Raw genomic sequence first — 15,122 nt, forward strand, 5'->3', positions numbered from 1 at the left:
TCATAATGGTTCTTGAGGAGTCTAATAGGTCGTGAAGTCATAGCACTGCTTCTTTCTGAAGAATTTGTTCACTAATCGGTAAAGAAGATTTTTGTTATTAACACAACGCAGTATATGGTATAGTACCAGTATAGAGATTCCTTAATCTCATTAGTTTGCGACTACTGCATAAAATATAGAAACAACCGCCATAAACAAGAAAACCATTAATTCTGCCATAGTTGCTTGTAGTACGCGACAAACTTCTTAGCCGTAGATGAGTTATGGTCACACTGACCATTTATAGATGAAACCACCAGCATCCAGCAATAGCAACAACAACAACAACAACAACGATAATCAACTATAGCCACATATGGTTATATGCTGTATGTCATAAATGATGATAATTGCTTGTGACAGTGCTGTCTAATGCTGATACTGCCTGCCTGCACTCGTGGCATAACAGCAGGGCGGAGGGGTGATGTTAACTCGAGAAGATGCTGCATGCTGAATTGGGCGAACATTGCGCTATTGATTGGCATTGATATCGACTGGCTGGGTAGATCGATATGATCGATGACAATTGTCCAGTATCGCTTACCAAACAAGTATATTGCTATGTTCGTCGCCTGGTGGCAACAGCCATTTGTGGCACAGCGCAATGCAGCTGCTGAAGAATTGATTTTTTTCGCCTGTAACTTGCGTGTTAGAGCTGGTGGTCAGTGAACGGCTGTGGCAGCTAATGATTTTCCCATAAATTCTGTATTTGGTCGATGATGTGCACAGTCACAAAAAAGTCACTGCATTTTTCCACATTCGTCTGCTGCTGCTTTGTTATTGTCACATTCTATTTATTTGTTGTCAATTGTGTTTTGCGTGTGTGCGTTTTTCCTTTTAGCCGCTACTCATTAATGCTACACGGAAAATTAATTCGTCTCAAAGTGCGCGCGCAAAATTTTTTCAACCCACATTTTTTGCTATGCCACCGCGATTGTCTTCTAAACTTCTAAGATGAAAAAAAAATTGAGTTTGATCGCTTAGCGTTGGCGCGTTCGATGCGCCAAGTGACCATGCAGCAACTAACTTTTGCCACACATATGTAGTATGCCTTGAGAGTGCAACAGTCTCGGCGATGGACAGCACTCCGGAGGCGGCGGCAATAATGGAAAGTAGCCGGCAACATAATACGCCAACGTCATTACCGCATCCGCCAAGCGCGCCGCCGCTGTTGCAGTCGTCGTCGTCATCGTCAAAAGTCAATAATCAGCGCTCTATAATGCGTAGTGTGGCGTAAAACAGTGCAGTCTGGCCTCGTCGCGCATTGATCGCACGTAATTGTGATTTTCCAACGAAAAATCAGCTGCGGATTGACTACTTCTATCAAATGTGCGGCGTTGTTGTTGTTGTTGCTGTTGCATGTAACAGTTGCACACGTGTGCAGCGTGTTGTTGCTTACTGTTGTTAAATATTTTTCTTTTATTATTATTATTCTTACTTACTTACATGTACATATGTATATGCTCTTGGACCGACCGCTTTGCTCGCATTAATGCCGCAAACAAGCCACGCACTCTCATTGTGAATGCGTGAGGCGTTAGTGACCGTTTTTAGAATTACTAATTGAATCGACGCGTTACAACGCGTCCTTTTCTGTTGCTGTTGTTGCTGTTGTTGCATTTTTTGTTGTTTGTTATTGTTCTCAGGCTCATAAATGCATTTGTTTTGCACGCAAACGCATAAATCCATACATATGTATGTATGAGTGTAGTTTTTTTTTCTCTTCCAATAGCATTTAACTGTTTTGTTCACTTGTTATGCAGTCTTTTTATACTGTTATTAATGTTTTTATTTTTATTTTTATCATATTTGATTTCACATTTTTTTACTTTAAATCGAATTTTATGTGCCATATTTATTTACTTAGCTGTAATGTCATTGTCATTCGTTTACATGACATGTTGTCGTTTATTCACGAAATCACTTGTCAGTTGTGATGGACTTTTTGGTGTAAACCATTTTCTCCCATTTATGCTTTGGCATAATTTTTTTAGCATTTGCGCTGCTCCTTTTTTTCTTCAAAAGAAATAATAATATTTAAAGAATTACATATGTACATATATCATTAATGTCCCGTTAAAATGACCTCAAAGCTTTGGGTCAGCCTTGTTCGATTCCTATTTCGCTTTGCTTCACGGAATGACTAATCCTAGACGATGAAAAAGCGGCTGTTGATGCAATTAATACTTTCATTAAGAGATTTTCTGCTAGATCTTTCTAATAGGGTCTTGATCTTCTTAACCCTAGAAGGTCATCGCTACCTGTATAACGTAACCCTCGTCGATTCGACGACGACATTACTCAAAGTCCATAATATATTATAATACCTATCAAAACCTACTAAAATCAATATATTCACATTACCTGGTTTATATATCTTCTAAATAAAACAATATCAAACAGTTTTTCTTAAATCTTTTATTAAATAAATAAAATTTTCACAGCTCTGATTCATTCGGCTTTTGTACAAAATAAACACTCGCGTCGTCGAAACGACGAGGCATGACTTTCCAGGGTTAAGCTACCTCCAAGAAATACCCTTTGGACAACCATTTGAGGCTATATCAACGTCCCGTTCTAAGCTTTGGAAACGAACCCTTCCAAATTCTTCTAATTTAGGAAAGAGAGATTAGGACAGATCTAACGGGTGATTTTTTTGAGGTTAGGATTTTCATGCATTAGTATTTGACAGATCACGTGGGATTTCAGACATGGTGTCAAAGAGAAAGATGCTCAGTATGCTTTGACATTTCATCATGAATAGACTTACTAACGAGCAACGCTTGCAAATCATTGAATTTTATTACCAAAATCAGTGTTCGGTTCGAAATGTGTTTATCGACAAATTTTGTTCAGCGATGAGGCTCATTTCTGGTTGAATGGCTACGTAAATAAGCAAAATTGCCGCATTTGGGGTGAAGAGCAACCAGAAGCCGTTCAAGAACTGCCCATGCATCCCGAAAAATGCACTGTTTGGTGTGGTTTGTACGCTGGTGGAATCATTGGACCGTATTTTTTCAAAGATGCTGTTGGACGCAACGTTACGGTGAATGGCGATCGCTATCGTTCGATGCTAACAAACTTTTTGTTGCCAAAAATGGAAGAACTGAACTTGGTTGACATGTGGTTTCAACAAGATGGCGCTACATGCCACACAGCTCGCGATTCTATGGCCATTTTGAGGGAAAACTTCGGGGAACAATTCATCTCAAGAAATGGACCCGTAAGTTGGCCACCAAGATCATGCGATTTAACGCCTTTAGACTATTTTTTGTGGGGCTACGTCAAGTCTAAAGTCTACAGAAATAAGCCAGCAACTATTCCAGCTTTGGAAGACAACATTTCCGAAGAAATTCGGGCTATTCCGGCCGAAATGCTCGAAAAAGTTGCCCAAAATTGGACTTTCCGAATGGACCACCTAAGACGCAGCCGCGGTCAACATTTAAATGAAATTATCTTCAAAAAGTAAATGTCATGAACCAATCTAACGTTTCAAATAAAGAACCGATGAGATTTTGCAAATTTTATGCGTTTGTTTTTTAAAAAAAGTTATCAAGCTCTTAAAAAATCACCCTTTAATTTAACTCTCTCCAACTTGTAGAACAGGACCGCACAATTGCGTCTTGCCGGCCAAATTACTCGCGGAACAAACCAGAAAAGTGATAGGACTCACTTCCCTTCCCTTCTTCAGGTGGTCGATGTAGATCACATCGTGTGAATCGCAAAAGACGGTAGCCAACACCTTTCGGGTCTTCGCCTTCGTCGGCACATGTTCGCCGATAGATGTCCAATGTTTCGACTGTTTTTTGGTATCTGCTGTGTACCAATGGTCACATAACGACGCAGAAACTTCTTCGGATTGAGCTTAAGTATAGTCGAACACTGTCACGAAGTGATCTCATGGTTTAGCTTGTTCTCCAGAGTTAGTAAACGCGGTATCACTGGTGGATGTGAGCCACGCGGTCTTTTTAGATGCCGACCGCTACCGCTTGAGATATTTCAGCTTCCTCGCTTTTTTTTCAATTGGCTGTCTGCCAAAATGATTGTGTGGTATCCATTTTTCGCGCTATCTGAGAGTAGATCTTTAAAAATCGGCGTGAGACTTCGTTGCAACTCGTTAAATCAGTTTGCGACGGTCACCATCGAAGAAGTCACCGTATATCATCGTATATAGCATTCAAGTGATCTTTTATATCAATGCTGGATTCTCCAAAAGCAAGAATAAAGCCTTCAATCGATATTGCCCTTTTTCCATTTTCCACCCGGCTGAATTTTGTAATTATAAAAAATTCTATGAGAATATACTTAGTATCCTCAAGCACCAATTTCTCTTGATAGAGTGGATCTAAGGACTGAGTAGGCAATTTAAATGTAAAGTCCTCTCTCGACGAACCAAAACCAAACTCAACTAGTCGCTTATTATTCCCGTCCTGCTTTATGGTGCAAAAGCATGGACGATGTCAACATCAGATGAGACGACACTAGGAGTTTTCGAGAAAAAGGGTTTATGGAAGATTTACGGTCCTTTGAACATTGCCAACGACGAATACCGCAGGCTAGGTCATGTTGTCCGAATGGATGAAAACACTCCAGCTTTGAAAGTGTTCGATGCAGTACGTACCGTGGAGGAAGACCTACACTACGATGGAAAGATCAGGTAGAGAGCGACCTGGTTTCACTTGGGATTTCCAACTGGCGCTTAATTGCGAGGAAAAGTAAAGAATGACGCGCTATTATCGATTCGGCTATAATCGAATAAAAAGGTCATACACCAATTACAGACATACATAGTGGATCGGGCGTCGAGTCTAAGTACTTATCAAACTGTTTTCGGACTTATGTATATATCTCTCAATGGAATAATAAAACCCCAATATATATGTATTTCATTATTTTGTATTTTATTTTCTTCTTCTTCCTCTTCTTTGACACCACAAACTAATTGCACTTTGTTCATCAGGTACTGTATGTGTATGTTTCTGTATGTCTGTTCACGTGTACAAGGTGTTACATAGTTAACAAATACCCGCTCATTATACGGAACTACAACAACATTGCTTGCAACATACGACTTGCTGACTCGCTACTGCAGAACCGATTTCATTTCAAATTAACCTCTGTAGCCTTTCAACAATTGGCCCTAAAACGCAACGCAACAACATGCTGCACAGTTGCCACTAGTTGTCCGTTGGCCGTGGTCTGACGGTATGTGGCTTCGCTGATTGCCTTGTGTTAGCAGCCAGTTGAAGGTGCCTAATGCCTCGGAGGTGCCTTCGTTGCCAAAGTTCATCATTAATTTTGTCTGCGTAGCGTCTGAATGTGAAATGAAAGCGCGTATATAATGTATATATTCTGTATGTATGTATGCCATGTAGAATGCCTGCAATCACTCTTGCATTGTTGCTTACAGTTTTTGACAGATTTGTACAGCAGACTTTTGGCGCCTACAGTGTAATAATTCTTATGCGGTTTTTTTGGTTGGACTCTTTCTTTTCTTTTCTTTTTTATTTTTGTTTTTACAACTTATTTTGTATGCAATTGTTGTTTTACAATTTGTTGCATTCCACATATGTACATGTATGCATATAAAAAATTAGTGTTTTTTATATTATATGTATAGTGATAAATTTGTAAACATGCATGCAGTTACTTGACTTTTGCGCATGCGCAGCTTTTTTACTAGCCCTCTGGGTACTCATATAACATATGTATGTACATATAATATGTATATAGAAATACGTCTGTGTGTGTGTGTAATTTGAATGCACTCTTAAAGGTTCTTAATAGCCTCTACCTTGGGCAGTAAAATGCTTACAAAGTTGAAGCAATTTCTTTCTTCATTCTTCATTTTTAGTTCGTTTTTTTATTTCGACTGAAGGTGTTAAGAAATTAACTTGGCACTTAACGTCTCGAAATTACTTTTCTATGCGCTTGAGGGCAGAGGTGTTTAGTGTAAAGAATGCAATATAAGCACACATACACCAATAGATGCCAACGAACGTAGGAGTATGAGATGAAATACATATATTCAACTTCTCTTGTTTCTGATGTTCTATAGTGGACGTATGGCTGAGAAACGAATTCATTTTGATGAACTAACGGCTTGTACCATCTAAAACACTTATTTCAAAACACAAACGACGATTATAGCGATCCTCCAACTTCCCTATAGTAAGGCAGCTTTCGTTTTCGCAGTAAGACACGCATTGAACTTTCGCCTCATCCACTTGTTAAATAACGAAACATGCATTGTTCTCAAATTTTTTTTATAGCGATCTTGGACATTTGTATCAACATTAACCCAACAAAATATTTGTAGAGATGCTTTGCTTCCCAAACTTATTCTCAAATGAAAATGTCACTTTTTGAGCCGAATTCTCGACATTTGCGGGAAATTTTGCTTTTATTTTTTAATTCCAAGAAAAATGCGGCTGAGGCTCATCGACATTTGTAACCGTTTTTATAAAAAAAAAACTTAAATTTACAAAAAAACAGCGGAAGCAAAGTTGTAGACAAATATTTTATGAACGAATCAAATCTTTGAAATTCGGACACTTGTGTATTTGAAGGTTAGATCCAACTACTAAACTTATTAATACTATTCTTCGAATAGAAGCGATATAAAATTTTCGGCCTCCTTAATATTCAAATAAACTAGTATTTTTGATCGATTGATCCGTCTCAAATTTTTTAAAATCGAAGAAGAGCTCATTTTGTTTCTGCTCCATAGACCATATTAAGTTCCGTTATGTCAAGGTTAGGGTAGATCTCCGCGACTGCAGAGAGTCTCACTTAGAGAGATTCGACTGTCATTTGTGGCATCCAAATACTTCTAACGGATTGCCAAGACCCTCATGATTCGACAAACCGCTTGGCCTCTATTACAATGTTCTTAAGTACTTAAACAGCTTCGACAGTCCTTTGTGGCACCCAAATACTCCTAAAGGATCGCCAAGCCCCTCATGATTCGAGAAAGTGCTTGGACTCTGTTACAAAGTTCTTAAAGTCGATTCTAGTCACTTCGCTAGGTTCGCCGTAGGTGTTCCTACCGAAGTGTTTTAACTTTATAGTGAATGCTGGACATTGAAGGAGGAAGTACCTGGATGATTACTCTTCGTCTTCCTCCAAACAGCTTTGTCAACTTGCGTCTGGCTTAATTCCTAATCTCACCTCAAGTGTACCTTTTGGACAATGACCAATAATTGCGGCGAGCTGAACCTTCCTAAGAGACAGCAGCTGAACGGACCATTTTCGGTCCACCGCGGATCAGAAAGTCCGTAAAAGTGAATTGAAACCATATGGTCGTCTACGATTCCTTACTTTTCTACTCACTATGCTTGAGGTCTGCTTTTTTATGGAGAAATTTGCATGCAAAAAAAAAAAAATAAAAAAAGTTATCGTGTTAAATGCTGGGCGAAATAGTAGTGTTAGCATTTGTTAATATATTCCTAGACGGTACTGATTGTTTGTTCGTTTCGCTACTTTCTAAAGCTTAGTAAGTCTAAGAAAGCTATAATATCTCATATCATAGTGAATGTGGCATATTTATCGACATTTTTCTTTTTTGACCAATATCCTGTTATTCATATGTCGGAACGACCTCCATTTGACGATTTGAAGAGGCCTACTCATGGCTTTAAGCGATCCTTTGCAGGAAAGTACTTTCTCAACCAGCTACTGAGTTGTTTAAGAATTGTATCATGATCTTAATTATTTTTTCTATCTTCTGTCAGTTAGATGAGCTAATTCCTATACTATTTCTCTACAGTCGATTAAAAGAACGTCATCTCATCCTTCCTCTGAATGCCAAAGCTCTTCATAATCGCATAGTTCCTTTACTCCTGACATATTTTAGTAGCTGTAGCTTCTTCCTTCATTGTCATGCGTTCGAACTAAACAATTCCGGTAGCATTTTATTATCTCGTGGAAAATTACTTTGTGCGCTGTACTTACCACGTAATACACTTAACGCGCTTATGCCTTAATATGGACGATAGCTCATCTGTCGCAAATCATCTTCATCAAAAACGGCGACTGTTGTTATCTTCCCATAATAAATAAAACACGTTGCCTTACCAGGGGTCTGCTTACATATCCATTTTGCAGCGCAACGTTTCTGCTACACACTCACTAATGATTTTCAAATACATAAATGCCTGTTTGCCTGACTCCAATGCGTGGAGCATCAACGTTTTCGTCTGCTACTCGTTACCACTTTGCTGCGCATGCGTACACGTTCCAAGTAAATACGCCTTTGTCGCTTCTCCATTTTTATACTCGTACTCATAGTTATTTATGTAACCAACTATTAAATGAGCTAGCTTGCGGTTAAGCTGCACCGCCGCCGCCGGGTGATGCATTAGTCGCCGTGTGACAGTGGCAATTGCGACCTGCCTCATGGGCGTAATATGGTCATAATATCTCAAAGTAGCCATAAATGGCACACACACGCAAGAATCGTCCACCAAGTAATCGGCCACAACGTTCTAGTGCGTCCATATTTAGTTTGAGTTATGTTGGTGGTATGCTTTATGTATAGGTAAACGTAGCAAATAATGATAAAAATTCTCAGTTCGTTAAAAGTTATTTATCTCGCAACAACTACAATTACGGCATTTCCTTAATAAGTTTGATTGGGAAAAAGTTGTGATTTGTTGGCCATTAGTTGCTGATGTCATATAAGGATCGTCTAGGGGAGGAATTTCATGTAACGGGAATATAAAAGGCATTGAGAAGAACAAAGTTCCAGGGAAAACACAATTTAATTCCGACAAAGGTTATTGTATATGCTTTTCAAAAGACTCTAGGTCTTTTTAATGTCCCTTCTGGTTGGTATCATAACCTTTGTTGTTGATTCCGACAAAGGTTATTGTATATGTTTTTCAAAAGACTCTAGGTCTTTTTAATGTCCCTTCTGGTTGGTATCATAACCTTTGTTGTTTCGGAAATATATGCGATATTCCAAAAATAGTCTCTGGAGACTACTGATGCCGATCCAGTCTCCATTTTGACACCATTCCGGAATTGCTCTTGATTCGTAACTGGAGGGAATATATACAGAAGTGATCAATACGTGACCAGTAGTTTTTCCGAGTAATTCTCGTCGTGTATGTAAATAATGATCTCTTGGAGCCAGGATTTGCTTAATACTTGTATAACGAACCTTCGGAATGCTCAAATTAACGTATATAACACATTTGTAAAGAGCTAACACTCCCGAACTCGTACCCCCAAATATGAGTAACATTCGTTTTGCCCAAGGACCTAAATGATTCTCTGAAGTATACATCTTTTCTGAAGTTATTTTAGGAAATCTTTCACTTCGTCAGATATCTCTGCTTCCAAAAAAATCCATCTTTGCTTCTCCATATCATATGCATTCCTCATAGTGTGTAGTCACCACGTTGCCAACTGTTTTAATAACAACCGTTTGTTTATGCCATTTCATTGTACAAACAATTCATTAATCTTTGAAATCAATAACCATTCATTATATGCAATTCCTACATACATATGTACATATATGGTCTTAAACATTCTACTCATTTGCATTTTAATACATAATTTTTCGCACTTTTAAAGTTATGTTATTTACCGTTTAACGTAAACTGGTGAATTATAATTTATTGCCAATATCTCACCAATAACCAATATGGAAAAAAATTACAATTGACTAGTATTTATACAACGATTATTTAAACGCTTAATGTGAGCTTATTGCCTGCTGTATTTACATGCTTACATATAATATACAGTGCTGGGGAAAATATGAGCAGAGATTCTCTTACAGTTTCCGTCAATTTCTTTATAACAGGGAGGCATTTTGCGATAATAGTAGAGCTATCGGCTCAAGAAAGGTTTCGGAGGAGACAAGGAAGCAACCGTTATTTTTTTAGCTAGCTTCCGGATGTGACAGCCATCAGTCTTTCGTTACCGTAAACATAATATCTAATAATTGGGGCTTTTATATATTTAATTTTTATAAGATTGATCAAGAACCGATTTTGACCTAGTACACAATAAAGTGAAATACTCTCATATAGTACCGTTCGCCTTCTCCAATGCATTCCTCTTCAATCACAAAGTAATCATTCTCTCTAAATACACAAAATTGTAAATATTTAAGACAGGGGCGATGACAGAATTCTTTATCTCTTCATACAACGCCATTCTCTCCTCAACGATATCCTCCTCAAAATCATTCTTTCGAAACCTCTCCAATGTATTCCTCTTCAATAACAAACAAAACCATTTTGTCGAAATATTCAAAATTGTAAAGGTTTAAGACAGGGTCGATGACAGAATTCTATCTCTCTTCATACAACGCCATTCTTCCCTCTCTCTTCAACGATATCCTCCTCAAAAACCATTCTTTCAAAACCTAAAGGTTCTATGGATTCATGATAGGGTCACTGACAGAAATCTTACCCCGTCGTTAATGTGAGCGGAAACACGAAGATGAATTTTGAACCATTACTAGCAAATAGAGTTTCGAATAATACTATCAATAATACACCTTGTCTCGTGAGAGATAAAGCTCAAAATGAGATTCTCCTGAATTTTTGAATCCTGATAGGCATCAGTTCTTGGTCTACATAAACATCATATCTAATAACAGGAGTTTTTAAATACTTTGATTTCTACGATTGCTCAATAGTACACAATAAAGTGAAAGACTATCTAATCATATCATGGCACTCTCTTTCCAATGTACTCCTCTTCAATAATAAACAAAACCATTTTGTCCAAATATTTAAAATTGTTAAGGTTTAAGACAGGGTTGATGACAGGATTCTTTATCTCTTCGTACAATGTCATTATCTTCTTCTCTCTTCAACCATATTCTCCTCATAACCATTTTTTCATAACCTTCAAGGTTGTAGAGAACTATTTTACCGTGGACAATGTGAGCGGGTACATGGAGTTGAACCGTTATCTATCAAATCTAGTATATGGTATCTCAAAGTTCGAAGCTCGAAAGCTTTTCATTGAGCAGTAAGGATGGTCAAAATGAGATACTCCAGAATTTTTCAATTCTGTTGAAGCTAGATTTTTTTCACGTGACTGTAGCTACATTGATTCTGTAGATTTTTATTTATTTTTTTAATTCCCCCACTCGGTTGCCTTGCCATTTTGGCATTTAAGCGCGTGCTTTCTAACCACTGCACGTAGTGCACAGAGCACAGCGTCATTAACATGTTCACCAACATCACCCAACCACCAACCAGCAGCAGCCGGTACATAGCACCATTGTAACCACAATTGCTCAAGCTGGTGCAGCCACTGAAATGAGCGCGTACTTTAGCCAAGCCAAGTTAGTCGCTTGATTTGTATTTACTACAAAGTTACATAGTTAGTTTAGTTAGCTTGGTCCACTTGTTGTTGTTTACTATGACTAGACGAAGTGCTATGCACCTAGCGCAAGCCGCCGAGACATGTCAGTCCACTTGGCAAAGTGGTTTTAGCTGTTCACTGTGGTCGATATACAAACTGACAATGATTTACGGACATAATCAATGTTAATTTGATCAATTTTCATTGATGAACGTACATGACATTTTTGTTGTCATTTAACGTTGTACAGGAAAACATAAAAATGAAATAATTAACATATTGCAAAGTGTATTAGATTACTTGCCTCAGGGCTGCAGTTTTTAATTAATTTTGTATAAATTTTCCACTTTATATAATCTAAATATAAAAGTAGTAATAAATATAAGTTATTAAACAATTTTAAATGTGGTGTGGTAAATAAAAAAAATTGTATTGCATCGGCCGGGAATCGAACCCGGGCCGCCCGCGTGGCAGGCGAGCATTCTACCACTGAACCACCGATGCTTGTTATATACCGTTACTTCATAGCGGTTAATAAAAGAGAGTGAGAGCTAGCGAATCGAAGCGCTGGTATGTTTATGCTATCAAGCGTTACTCGTATTACTAGCTTCGTCAGCACAACTAAAAATAGATTCCCATTAATTTATTCAAATAGACTTCCTTTGAACACAGCAGGTGGTTTGCATATTCGGGTGCGTGTTGTGGCTGCTCGAAGATTTAAAGGCACAAAGCATTTGGCGTATTAAATATTTTGTTTAGTCATATATATCCTGGATATATATTGTGAAAGCTTTGATTTCATACGGCATAAACCGTAGACGAGTAAGGAAATATAATTTAACCCAATGGGCTTTCAGTGATACTCAGGAATGTATTTATTCACGCTGTAGATTGTATCGTTTAATGCCTACCACAGTCTATTTCGTTTTAATCGTTTATCACTAGGTATCCTTGAGTAAAATCTCCTATTAGTTAGCTGAATACAAGAGACTTTGAACTGGGTTAATATAATTAGATAATTTTTAAACATACGACACTTATTTTAAGTTTAAAGAGCAAGTTGACCATTAATACTGACCCAAATTGAACGACCCCTTAGCCTTTCTTCTCACTTTTAAGATTTTGGAAACCATTTCAATAAATCACAGTCTAATATGTAAGCTAAAACTTATTCTCCTTCCTGAAATGCTCATTATTCCCAGTTCCAATCTTTTTTCTCAGCGATCTAATAAATCCACATCAATAGCCAATAAATATTATATAGTTTGAGTTTGATAAAGATAACTCTTATGAGGAACTTGAGGAAGTGTACAATTACTGAGGAGTTAGGTTAGGTAAGGCGCACCTAAACCTTTGTGAGACCCATTGTGACACCACCGGGACTGGAATCCCTCACACTATTATGCCTTCATTGAAACCTTTCTTCTCACTTTTAAGATTTTGGAAACCATTTCAATAAATCACAGTCTAATATGTAAGCTAAAACTTATTCTCCTTCCTGAAATGCTCATTATTCCCAGTTCCTATCTTTTTTCTCAGCGATCTAATAACTCCACATCAATAGCCAATAAATATTATATAGTTTGAGTTTGATAAAGATAACTCTTATGAGGAACTTGAGGAAGTATACAATTACTGAGGAGTTAGGTTAGGTAAGGCGCACCTAAACCTTTGCGAGACCCATTGTGACACCACCGGGACTGGAATCCCTCACACTATTATGTCTTCATTGAAGCACCCTGTGGTTCGCCACATCATCGAGGAAAGCGCGTCCGATAGTTACAATTATTTTCCTATACAGAACCTTATATCTGCATAGAAGGTATTTTATAGTTTCTTCTTCTTCTACTTCTTGGCAGCTTCTGTAGTATTCAATGTAAGGTTGTACCCCCAGTCTGCTGGCGTGTTTGTCAAACAGATAACCTAACCTGTGTAACCTGTGAGCACTGCTATTAGGGTTATTATGTCATTCCTTTTAAAATTACTGAGGGTAATTGCACTCGTTCTTAAGTTCTTTCACCAACTGGTTCTAAATAATGAGTTATTTTAACTCCTTTTCAACAATTCTGACATTTCACTCTTTTTCCTATCACCCTTCTCTCTTTCCCCATATCCCCTTTTTCTCGCCTATTTCATCCTCTATTGATTTGGTCATCAAATCGGATTTCTGCTTTAAACAAACTGCTGAACAGGCCTTGAAGAGCGCATAATTGTTTGCTAATTTCCAGACAGTAAATCTTCAGTTTATATATTATATTTATATTTTATATACATAAGTTTATACATATTTATTTACTAATCTTCATTCACTTCAAAAGGGATTTGAATATGCGCGTATATAAGTAGGTAGTCTCTTCTTAACCGCAAAGCATGAATTATAAGCAAAAAAAGTGTATAATTTCAAAAGAACTTCGAATCGCCTTTAGGTCGTAAAAAACGGATTTTGTGCGAGTTCCAAATTTTAATGTCTTCAAATTTTTATTACCTTGACATTTCCTTTGCCATAAATTAAGAAATTAAAATCAAATGTGCACAGTTGTTGTTGTTATTGCTGCGCAATAAGCGGATTTCACGTCTACCGCAACAAATAAAAATGTTGGGGCGGATTTCGTTAAACGTCATTTTAATTCAACATTTTATTGCTTCATTTAAATTTTTTCCTGTTTTTTGTGTGTGGTGTTGCTTGAAGAGGGTTTTTGCATAAATACGCAGTTAATAATTAAATTTTATGTTTTTCTTTTGTAATTCCTTGCTTCATTTTGGTGGCATTGTCACAGTTTTCGCATAAATTGGAATTAGTTAAATTGTTTTTGTAATACATGAGTTACATAAATTGGTGATGTGCAAATTTTTAAAACGCTAATGATTTTTAAATGAGTTTTAATATCTTCAAAAAGTTCAATTGCATCGGCCGGGAATCGAACCCGGGCCGCCCGCGTGGCAGGCGAGCATTCTACCACTGAACCACCGATGCTTGTTATATTATTTACCACAATTTTTGTAAAACATACTTTTTTTAATAAAATATAATTGAGTTAGACCCTAATAATATGTTTACATATAACGAGATTATCTCCATTTACGAGCTTAACTCGATAATCTGTAATTAAGAAACGAGATTTCCCCTACAAAATTGCTCTCTGGATAATCCGAGATTATAAAATTATCTCGTTTTATACAACTGGATTTTCGGTGTTATTCCTAGGTTTATCGATAATTTTGCGAAGAAAAGGAGAAATGTCAAATGAAAATGTAAACAACAATGGCCGATAGCGAGAGAAATCTGTGTAATACAACAACAAATGCAACACATTTGACAATTGATAATCTCATTTGGCTATATGTAAACGGTTAGATTATTGAACGAGCTTAGAACGAGATTATTTTCGTATGTAAACATACTATAAACATTATTAAAAAAATAGTTGGGGAGAGAGTTGCCCATTGGAAATGCTTTTAGTATCAAACGTCTAGGAGGAATACATCCGTATTCTAACTGAGCTAATATTGCGTAATGTCATGTTCCAAAGCCACATAAGATTATCGGTTGATGTCCATAAGCCTTAACGCCTTATTTACATTAACAGTAGACTTCTCAGATTTAAAATCACACAGATTAGTTCCAATAAGTTCCCTGCCGGTGGATTTAAATCGGTCACATTTCCTTAGTTAGTCAATAGAACGGTTATTCAGATTGAAACCTATAGGAAACTATACGTCTTATACAAAAAGCCTTAAACAAAAAGGTT

The 15,122-nt window shown here is 37.3% G+C and overlaps 1 protein-coding gene and 2 non-coding genes across 4 annotated transcripts in view; 1 reads left to right on the forward strand and 2 right to left on the reverse strand.

Moving 5' to 3' along the window:
- LOC105216953 (bone morphogenetic protein receptor type-1B) overlaps positions 1 to 15,122 on the forward strand; it is a 206,213-nt gene that overhangs the window by 7,123 nt on the left and 183,968 nt on the right. The window lies entirely within an intron of this gene.
- Positions 11,807 to 11,877, reverse strand: Trnag-gcc (transfer RNA glycine (anticodon GCC)). Its single transcript has one exon. It is a non-coding gene; the product is annotated as a tRNA-Gly (tRNA).
- Positions 14,277 to 14,347, reverse strand: Trnag-gcc (transfer RNA glycine (anticodon GCC)). Its single transcript has one exon. It is a non-coding gene; the product is annotated as a tRNA-Gly (tRNA).

Source organism: Zeugodacus cucurbitae, chromosome 3, assembly GCF_028554725.1.
Source record: "Zeugodacus cucurbitae isolate PBARC_wt_2022May chromosome 3, idZeuCucr1.2, whole genome shotgun sequence".
Taxonomy (NCBI): Eukaryota; Metazoa; Arthropoda; class Insecta; order Diptera; family Tephritidae; genus Zeugodacus; species Zeugodacus cucurbitae.